This window comes from Felis catus, chromosome A1, assembly GCF_018350175.1.
Source record: "Felis catus isolate Fca126 chromosome A1, F.catus_Fca126_mat1.0, whole genome shotgun sequence".
Taxonomy (NCBI): Eukaryota; Metazoa; Chordata; class Mammalia; order Carnivora; family Felidae; genus Felis; species Felis catus.
The window spans coordinates 222,499,274-222,509,016 of NC_058368.1; positions in this window are offsets into that span (position 1 = coordinate 222,499,274).

Genomic DNA, 9,743 nt, shown 5'->3' on the forward strand with positions numbered 1-9,743 from the left:
CATGAGACTCTTGATCTCAGGGTCATGAGTTCAAGCACTGTGTTTGGTGTAGGGAGTATTAAAAATGTACATATTTATTAGAAACATTAGAAAACAATTAGAAACACTGGGTCCTGTTTACCGTCCTTGCAGCAACTTTCCCCCCTGATTTTTCTAGAACTAGACTTTGTTTTTGCTGATGTTGTTTTTCACTGCTCCTTGAAAACAATATGTTTAAGCTGCCAATGTGTTGTTTAAATCATATTTGTGAGAAAAAATAATATAGAATATGATATATTCAAGTTTTAGAAATTCTGTTTGTAAGTTCTGTCTGATATACTAGTATTAAGTTAATCTCTGTTATATGTAAATATTTTTAAATATACTTACACAAGTGTTCATTTCTTAGAAAAATATAATTTGACATATTAGCAAAATGTATTTTTTACATACTACTTATTTTTACTTGGGTTATTCTGGAAATTACTACTATCGCCAGACTCAATCACAATCTCATTTTTGAAATAATGCTTCAGTGTCCCAACTTCCAAAAGGATCTCATTTATCATGTGTCTCTTGTAAACTTCAACCCCCTGGCTTGCTTCTGAATCCAACCACTAAGATACATTCTTGGTTTAAACAACTTAACTATAAACCACAGTCTTGCTTTCATACAATATACTTCTCTGTAGACTTTTTCAGCTTAATTTTCCTAGGTTAGTTTTACTTCCCTCATTTCATTAAATATACTTTGGAAAATATCACTAGTGCTATCCTGATTTTCAAATCCAATGGGCACATTTGGTTCTTATCTGTCTTGGTCTTTATGAAATATTTAACACTGTTAATCAAGGAGGCAGAAATCTCCCAGGGATGCTGAGAATGTCTCCTTTATCAAAAACAAAGGCCTTTGTGGTTCATCTAAAGGAAAGGCCCCTAAAAAGTTATTACATGTAATTAGGAGGTATAGCTTCTCCTATTTTTCAGCTTTGCTTATCACCAATTCTGCTGCAATAGTATGGGGTCATCCAACAGTAAAATATATTTTAATATGCTAATTGATGTCACAGGAACTTCTCTAAATGCTGTGAATTCTCTCTGCTAGAGAAAACCCAATAAGAGTGATTTCTGATTTCAAAAATGGCCATATCTGTTTTTGGCAAAGCTGCTGGTAATACAGCTGTGAGCTCCAGGCTTCATGTGAATTATTTAACACCTAAAATCCCTTTGTGTTTTGTGACAGATAAACTGAATACAATGTCTTTGTACCCATGTGGAGAGTAACAAAACACTAAGAAAAATAATGAAAATAGGATGTTTTATGAATGTTTTTGGAACACAGAGAGTAATATAAATGTTAATTTTCTGCTTGCATTTGTGATTTGATTGCCTTTTTTAAAAAACTAATTCCTTTTTTACCTTCTATAACTTTTTTTTCCTCCTATGACTTTTTAAATTGTTGGTTCAATAGATTACATAGATCAAGTCTATATGCATCTTAGATATTGTACCCAGGATATTGGAGATTTTACAGCACACTTTTCTCTTTCTTCTTGTCTGAAACTTTAAAAAAAATAATGTTTCAATTTATTTTTGAGAGAGTGAGAGATAGAGAGACAGACTACTAGCAGAGGAGGGGCAAAGAGAGGGAGACACAGAATCCAAAGCAGGATCCAGGCTCTGAGCTGTCAGCACAAAGCCCGACAAGGGGCTCAACCCCACAAACCATGAGATCATGACCTGAGCCGAAGTTGGATGCTTAACCCACTGAGCCACGCAGGCACCCCTCTGTAAAACTTTTTAAATTAGGTAGGTAAAAAAGATATAAAGGATTATGCCTGATAGATACTTGAAGAACAAATACATTGTTTATCATATTTTTTTCGGTGGTAAATGTAAATAGTATTTTATTTTCAAAATTCATTCTTGACTGACATGGGGTAAAAGCTATTTAGAATTCTTAGTGAGATTTCCTTCACTGTGGAGTTAAATGAATTAAAAGTTATTCAGGGCAGTTTCCCAGAAATGAGTAGTGAATAGCAAGTGCTTAATCTAGGAGAAATGTCATTAATGCTATTTTTTTCAGAATTATTAACCAAGAAGTTCTAAAAAAGAGGAAAATGTAAAGAATTACAGTCACTTATGGGGTAAATCTAAATGCTGCATGGAGAGATTTGATGTGGGAGGGGATAGAGAACAAGAGAAACTCATGTTGACATATTTGTTGAATGTATGTATGTGTAATGGATAGTATTCCCTCATATATCAATTCTTTGGAGATTCCCAGATGCTCCATTTTTATTATTCATTATTATTTATTATTTTAAATTTTTATTAATCATATGCTATTTTTCTTCATTGCACTTCTCATAATCTGGAAAATATTATCTTTTTGCTTATTTGTTCATTGCATATCTTGCTATTTTAATGGGTACTCATAGATACTAGGAATTTAGACTCATATATTACTCTATCCCACCACCTATAATGTATAGCACATAGAAAGCAACAAAGGAACATTTCCCGAATGGATGAGTGAAGTGAAGCAGTGAAAAATTTGGATAGAACTTTCACGTTTGCATTGGTCTTAGGAGTTGCAGAAGAAGCCACATTGTCTCTTGGTCTTCAAGATAGATATCAGTAAGCATGAGCATTAAAGAAAATTGAAATCTCAAAACCAAAGCAGAAGCTTAATTAACTCTATGTAACCAAGAATATCAAGAGAAAAGTACAAATAACAAATGTATTTGAGGGGGTCTTTATTGCACACACACAAAAAAGGAATAATTCCACAACTAGTTGAGTGAACAGACCTACAAAGATAAATAGCCATAAATTCCAACTTAGACAAATTTTAATTGTTAACCAAATGAGCCTACTTTGTTGGCATTTCTTAGATATTCTGTTTATTATGCAGAATACTGCTTGTCTATATGTTCTCTGAATACCCATAAGTTACTCTATAGATATCAATGTTCAGACATATACTAGATGAATCAATCACACAGTAAAAGGAGTTAGTGAGATGGCTCAGAAAACATGCTAAGATGTAGATGGGATCCAGAAACCAATTGTTAAGTAGACTTCCTTCCCCTAAAAACAATGGGAAGCCATTAAGTGATTTAATTTTAGAAATAATAAAGTATGGTTTATATATATTTTTAAAAAAATTTTTTTAACGTTTATTTATTTTTGAGACAGAGAGAGACAGAGCATGAACAGGGGAGGGGCAGAGAGAGAGGGAGACACAGAATCTGAAACAGGCTCCAGGCTCTGAGCTGTCAGCACAGAGCCCGACACGGGGCTTGAACTCATGGACCGTGAGATCATGACCTGAGCCGAAGTCCAACACTTAACCGACCAAGCCACCCAGGCGCCCCATATATTTTTTTAATTTATATTAAAAATATTTTACATTCTGACCGAAGTATAGTAAAAAAATATTGGAAGTAGGCAGACAAAGAGTTTAAAGCATCACTAAAGTCATCCAATTTAGTGGTAATCATTGTCTGATGTAGAACTTTAGTGGTTGGTGTGGAATGTAAATTATAGAATCCAAAGTTAGTTATCTAGGAGGTATAATTGACTAGAATTGGTAAGTGGATGGATGTTGGAAGAGATGACGATGCTTAAGATAGCAGTCAGTGCCATTTAATAAAGTGAAAGCCTCCATATGAGAGTTAAATTTAGTGAAGGAATGTGATAGAGTTTTAGTTTGGACCACTGAGTTTGACTTGCTTGGAGGATAACCATTTGGAGCTGGCCCTCGGAAAAGAAGGAAAGAGGAAGGACAGAAAGAAGGAAGGCAAGTTATCTTTTAGGGTGAATATAGAAAATTTCATCACTGGTAATGATCATTTTATTTAGAAGCAAATCTTGAAATAAAAGGATGATATGTGATGACAGAGAAGAGAGAACGCTTTCTACTTAAAGTCTGGGTAACAAACCAAATAGAAAAAAAAAAGCAAAAGGATGAAACATGAGGAAATCAGTTACTAAACTGAAATAAGATCTATACTTGAAGGATCTTCATCTTTCTTAGTTTGAAAACTTAGCATAACAGTATTCAAGTGAACCTCATGTCACAAAACACTTCTGACGGTCAAAGGCAAGGTTAGTTGCACCTGCTTTAAAAATGTGAATAGCAACTGTAAAAAACTTAGATTTTAATTAGCAGAAGGGGAAGAAACCACATTTTCCAAATATGTGTTCATATGTATATGTTACTTTTTGTTTTGAGAACATTACTCAACAGCTCCCTCATCACCATATATAACATTTATATATTGCTAACACTGCTAGGCACAGATAATAATGTGGGTTCTTAACATTAAATCTCCTCATAAGAACTTCAATAAACAGGCGAAATCATTATTTACCCTTTATAGATGAAGACAATGAGTCAACAAAGAGGTAGGTACACTATTGAAAGTTCTGGATCTTGATTCAAACCCAGTCTGGCACCAGGACCTGTGCTCTTAACTATTTTGCTATGCTCTCTGTATATAGATTATACTTTATACACTAATCTACAATTTGTAAGTCATTTCATTTTTGAAAGGCATGCTTAAATTCTCTCCGGTCTCTTGCTCACCTCCCAAATCCAGCCCCTTGTTGTATCCAAATATTTACAATTATGCACATTTTAATGTAAGCCCATTCTGAACAAGAGGTCTGCTCTCTTATTAGGTTCACACTTTAACGATATCGAAGATTAACATCTCCAGAAGCATCCACCTACACCCTGCTATTAATTTACTGAACAAAAAATCATAGGCACCTGCAGGAGAAAGGAGGTTTAAGAAAAGTTTTATATATGGAGACTATATATATATATCTCACAGTCTCCATTATTCTGAGTTGAAGGATACCCACTGGAGTTATTTGTGTGCATCCTGGACCTGCTTCCAATGAAAAGCAGTTTAAGAAAGTAAGGAAGGTTATTATAATTTAGTAGTTATGGAATTAGGGTTAAAATAAATTTAGGATTTTAATTTCATGAGTTTCATTATCTACTTTATAAACTTATGGTATGAAAAGTAGAGGAATAACATATATGCAATGGTGTGAACAGAATACAATGACTTTAGTACAGAAACCATGAATAACTTATTTCTAACATTTTGTATTAAAATAGACAGGACCGAGAAGTTTCATTTCATAGATCATTTCCTCATATTTTACTGAACTTAAAATTGAGTTAGAATAGTTCACTCTGCTCCAGATTCACCTTGAAGACCATTCAAAGCTTCACGTACTATGTAATGCAAGGTCATGTCATATGATTTGAGGGGAGCCAGTCATTCAAATCCTTCTCTACTATTCAACTTGGCTAGTCTCCATTACTTTTCAGCGTTAATACCAACAGGGTTTGGGCAAGACTAAACCACACATTGGTCTAAAGACCCGGCCTGCTAAAGGATGTTCCTGGAAAAGATATTTATAATATCTGTTTCATAATAAATTATCAGAAATGTGCTGAGAATTTTTTTTTTGTATTTCCACTGTTATTTTTACCTTATGGGGGGAACAAGTACAAATCAAAAGTCTCCAGAACAGTGGGTTAGGTGGGTGAGGATAGAAACTCTCATGGTCAAGGGAAAAGGGCATCTTTTCTCCCTTGATATCTTCATTCAAGATGGATGGGGCCACCCAGAGGTGACAATTCCGAGGAGCTACAGGGCTCTAAGGAGTATATGCTTTGCTATTTCCTTATTTATATAATGTTCTCGGTCCATTTACATATCATTTTCTACAAAACAAAATGTGCTTGTAATGTTTTTGGTATCACTCTATTGTGCCATTTTGATAAATATGCATTTTGAAACATACACCTTTGTTTCTTCTGTAAGAAAGCATATACACATATGTTCTGCTATCAAAACTTACATTCAATATGTTTTAGTTCATTTTATGTCTTCAATTCACATACTCATTGGAAATTCGTCACATAGAATATTTATTCCAAATAAGTTAAGAAACCCTGTTTTTTAGATGTGAGTATTGCATGGTAGAAAAAGTTCTGCAAATTGAGTAGCTTTGGGAATTTTCAAAATTTTAATGCTCTAAAATTAAGATTTAACTTGTTTAGTAGGTACTTTCATTAAATTACTTTTTTAAATTAAGGTAAATTAGATTTTTATTAGCATATGAAAATAATAGAGGCATCACAATTTTAGTTTTTGAGTCATTGTAATATTAACAAACACCCTATTATGTTGTGAAAACTGCTATTACATTACTTAAAAACGTAAGAACTGAGGTTGGACTCCTTTATGTGAATACAAGTGACAAAAAGCAAGCATCTCTATTAATTTTAACAAATGACTTTAAATATTTGTAATTCGTTCTATCCATGTATAAAATGGGAATAATATTAGCATATATTCAGAACATTGTCATAATGGTAAATCAAGACAAGTAAGATGTTTAACATGGTGATTTGGTGTTTATTGTGGTGATGAAAATACTACCAATATAATTATTAAAATTAGTAAAACTTGATGCCGACCTTTTTCTCTACTAGAACCAATCCTGTGCTTATTTCCTGTGTATATGGAGACAGATTGATTCCCATAATAAAATAAATATTCTAAGAAAGCATCCTGTCACAGGAATTAAGGATTCCAAGTTATAGGCTGATCTAGAAAAAATATTAATTTATGTGTGAGGCGTATATGTATTGAGGTGTGGGTGGCTCAAAGAAATCTCTTCTTGAAATGATGAGTATCTCCCTACTTTCTAGTCAATGCAACCAATAAGTTGAGAATTTAGGGATAGAGAATAAAGTATATAAAGTCTTCAATTCTTTGGAAATATATTTGTTTAAGATTCACTGAAGTCACTTTAGTGCAGGGTATGTAGAAAATAAAATGTAGTCCAAGAATGCGCTTTTTAATCTTTTTCCACTAACATTAGATTAAATCATATAACTTTCTTTTTGCAGTAACCAATTTCTAGATCTTGGCATATTGTCTGTTCTCTCTCCTCTATAAACTAAAAAGCCACTTTCGATCCTTTTGTTGTATCTTTATAAGCAATTCAAGGAAAATTTTTAACAGATTTTTCAAGCACTGGCAATTGGATATCTAAAATAACAAAATACATTTCATATTTTAGTAGAATTTGTGTCTATTGAGTATTTGTCTTTTTATCAAATGACATTAGCTACATTATAATCATTTTCAAAGAGAAATACTTGTATCTTCCTTTTTATTAAATGAGACTGATACAGATAAACTTCATTTAACAAATGATAGCTAGAAGAAGGAGGAGGAGGAGGAGTAGAGAAGAAGAAATTAAATATGGATAAAACCTTTTCCTGAAAGCTTCAGAGAAACTGCATTTTCCAAATTTCAAAGGGGTTCTATTTTTCTTAATTTCCCTCTTGCTATTACGATAGCATTTGATTTAAGTAACTTAAATAATATATTAAGAGTTTGTTGCCAAGGACAGCTGGTTCTTATGGGTAATTAGGAAAAAAAATCCCCCAATTTAATAATAAAGTACCCTGCTATAATAAGGGGAAAACCTGTTCTATAAACTGTGGTAATTTGATTAGAGAAAATTGTACTTAACTTGGAAAAGTAAATGGACTATAAAGGGAAGAAGTAAAATTATAAAACAATTCCCATCTCTTTGGCAACAGCTCACTTTATTAAAATGTAAACATGCGTAAGAGTCTGAGTTTGTGTTAAAAATAGTCAACTGTCTTATACTTTCTTTCCTCTTCTATATGTAATTTCTTTCCCTTTTTTAATTTCCTGATTTTTCTAGGCTATTTGTTCTATATTTCTCCAACATTCACATTATGTATATTTCTAAAAACTTTAAGATTTTTGTTGATTTTCTCCACAGTGAGCACACATAAATACAAGTAAACTTGTATGAAATATGTCCTGCAGTATCATATTTAATATAAATTAAAATTAGGGATGGCCCAGTTACAATCTTCTAATTTAGACCAACTCAACAGAATTTGACAGTTTCAGGTTAATTGGTGCTAGGAAAATATCCCTGGTAGATAATGCAGAATAAGATTTACATTATCCTTGCCTTTATTGTACGATTTTGCACAGAATCAAATTTGTTTTATTATAAATAGTTGCAATGTTTTTTCACACATTTTGCTTGATAAAAACCCTTTATATAATAATCATATTTTAAAAGCCTAAATACTTCAGCACATTCCTTTTAACAGGGGTCATTGCCAAAAATAATGAATGTGTATATGGAGATTTCACGCTTCAATAACATTCTGAGAGGAGATTTGCTGGATACACTCGTAAAGAAAAAAAAAAAAAAAACAGATGTAAATTCTATCATAGAAGCGCAAGAAATATAAAGAACAGTATTTCTACTTCATAATGATTTTACCAAGACAAGAAAATTACAATAGAAATGTGTGGCTCCACTTTTGGAGAAACCTCCTTGTCCCACTTTTAATATATTATAAATTGAGACAACTTGACTCTTGCCTCTTTTTTTTTTTTTTTCAACGTTTATTTATTTTTGGGACAGAGAGAGACAGAGCATGAACGGGGGAGGGGCAGAGAGAGAGGGAGACACAGAATCGGAAACAGGCTCCAGGCTCTGAGCCATCAGCCCAGAGCCTGATGCGGGGCTCGAACTCCCGGACCGCGAGATTGTGACCTGGCTGAAGTCGGACGCTTAACCGACTGCGCCGTCCAGGCGCCCCTACTCTTGCCTCTTAAGATACAGTGATGTTCTATTGCCCATGTGGAATGAACACATGGTCTTTTACACCTGATTATAACCCCCAAGGGTAATTATCTTTGTGTTTAATTGATCCATTAATAATAATATTCTTAATGATAACAATAACAATATTGTTGGCGACTTTTTTATAATTCTACTAAATCTAAAATGTGATTTAGAATGTGATCAAAACAATGAAATATTAGTAAAAATAGGTTATAATAATTAAGAAAATTATGATATGATTGGGGCTAGTAAAGGAGCACAATATAAGAAGATAAAGAAAGGATCTATACAAATACTACTACAGTAACAGATGAGTACCTTTTTTTAATCAACTTTCTCTATCTGTTTATTGCCACAATTCATTGCCAAAGTCCATTTCATCTTTGAAATGGTCCCACCTGACAATCTCCACCTTGTTCCTTCATTTCTGAATGTTCCATTTCCTCACCATCAAAAAGCATTCAGAAATTAACACTTCATTTTTAGTTTTCCAGTTAACTTTGAATCAGTTCCATCAAGCATCAATACAAATAGCTGGCCTAATAAGCCTAATAAGATTTGCTTTGTTTGCTTCTCTTTTTTTTTTCTTAATATTTACAGATTAAAGTGAATCAAATATCCTACATTAATTTAAATGAGAAAAAAAAGGGGGGGTAGAGAGACAGTTGAGCTTCTCCCTCCATGACAAATTAACTACTCAGCCATTGATTTTATGTATCAGAAGATTTATCCTGGATCTTGATAATGCTACATGATTTTTTTTTGGTAATTGCTCTATCATATCATATCATATCATATCATATCATATCATATAATTTCTTCCCTCATATCCAAATTATCTAAAAGTATTACTGATTTTATCATTGACTTTATTGGAATTCCATACAAAACTGAAGTCCTTTAGGGAAAAAAAAAAAAAAAGATGCTCTTCTACACAAATAGACTATATAAATGCTTTGTTCCCACTGAGAAACAAGATAAACATTTCTGTTTACCGTACACTTTCAGTGCTGAAAATTCAAGTATACCTTACATGTTCT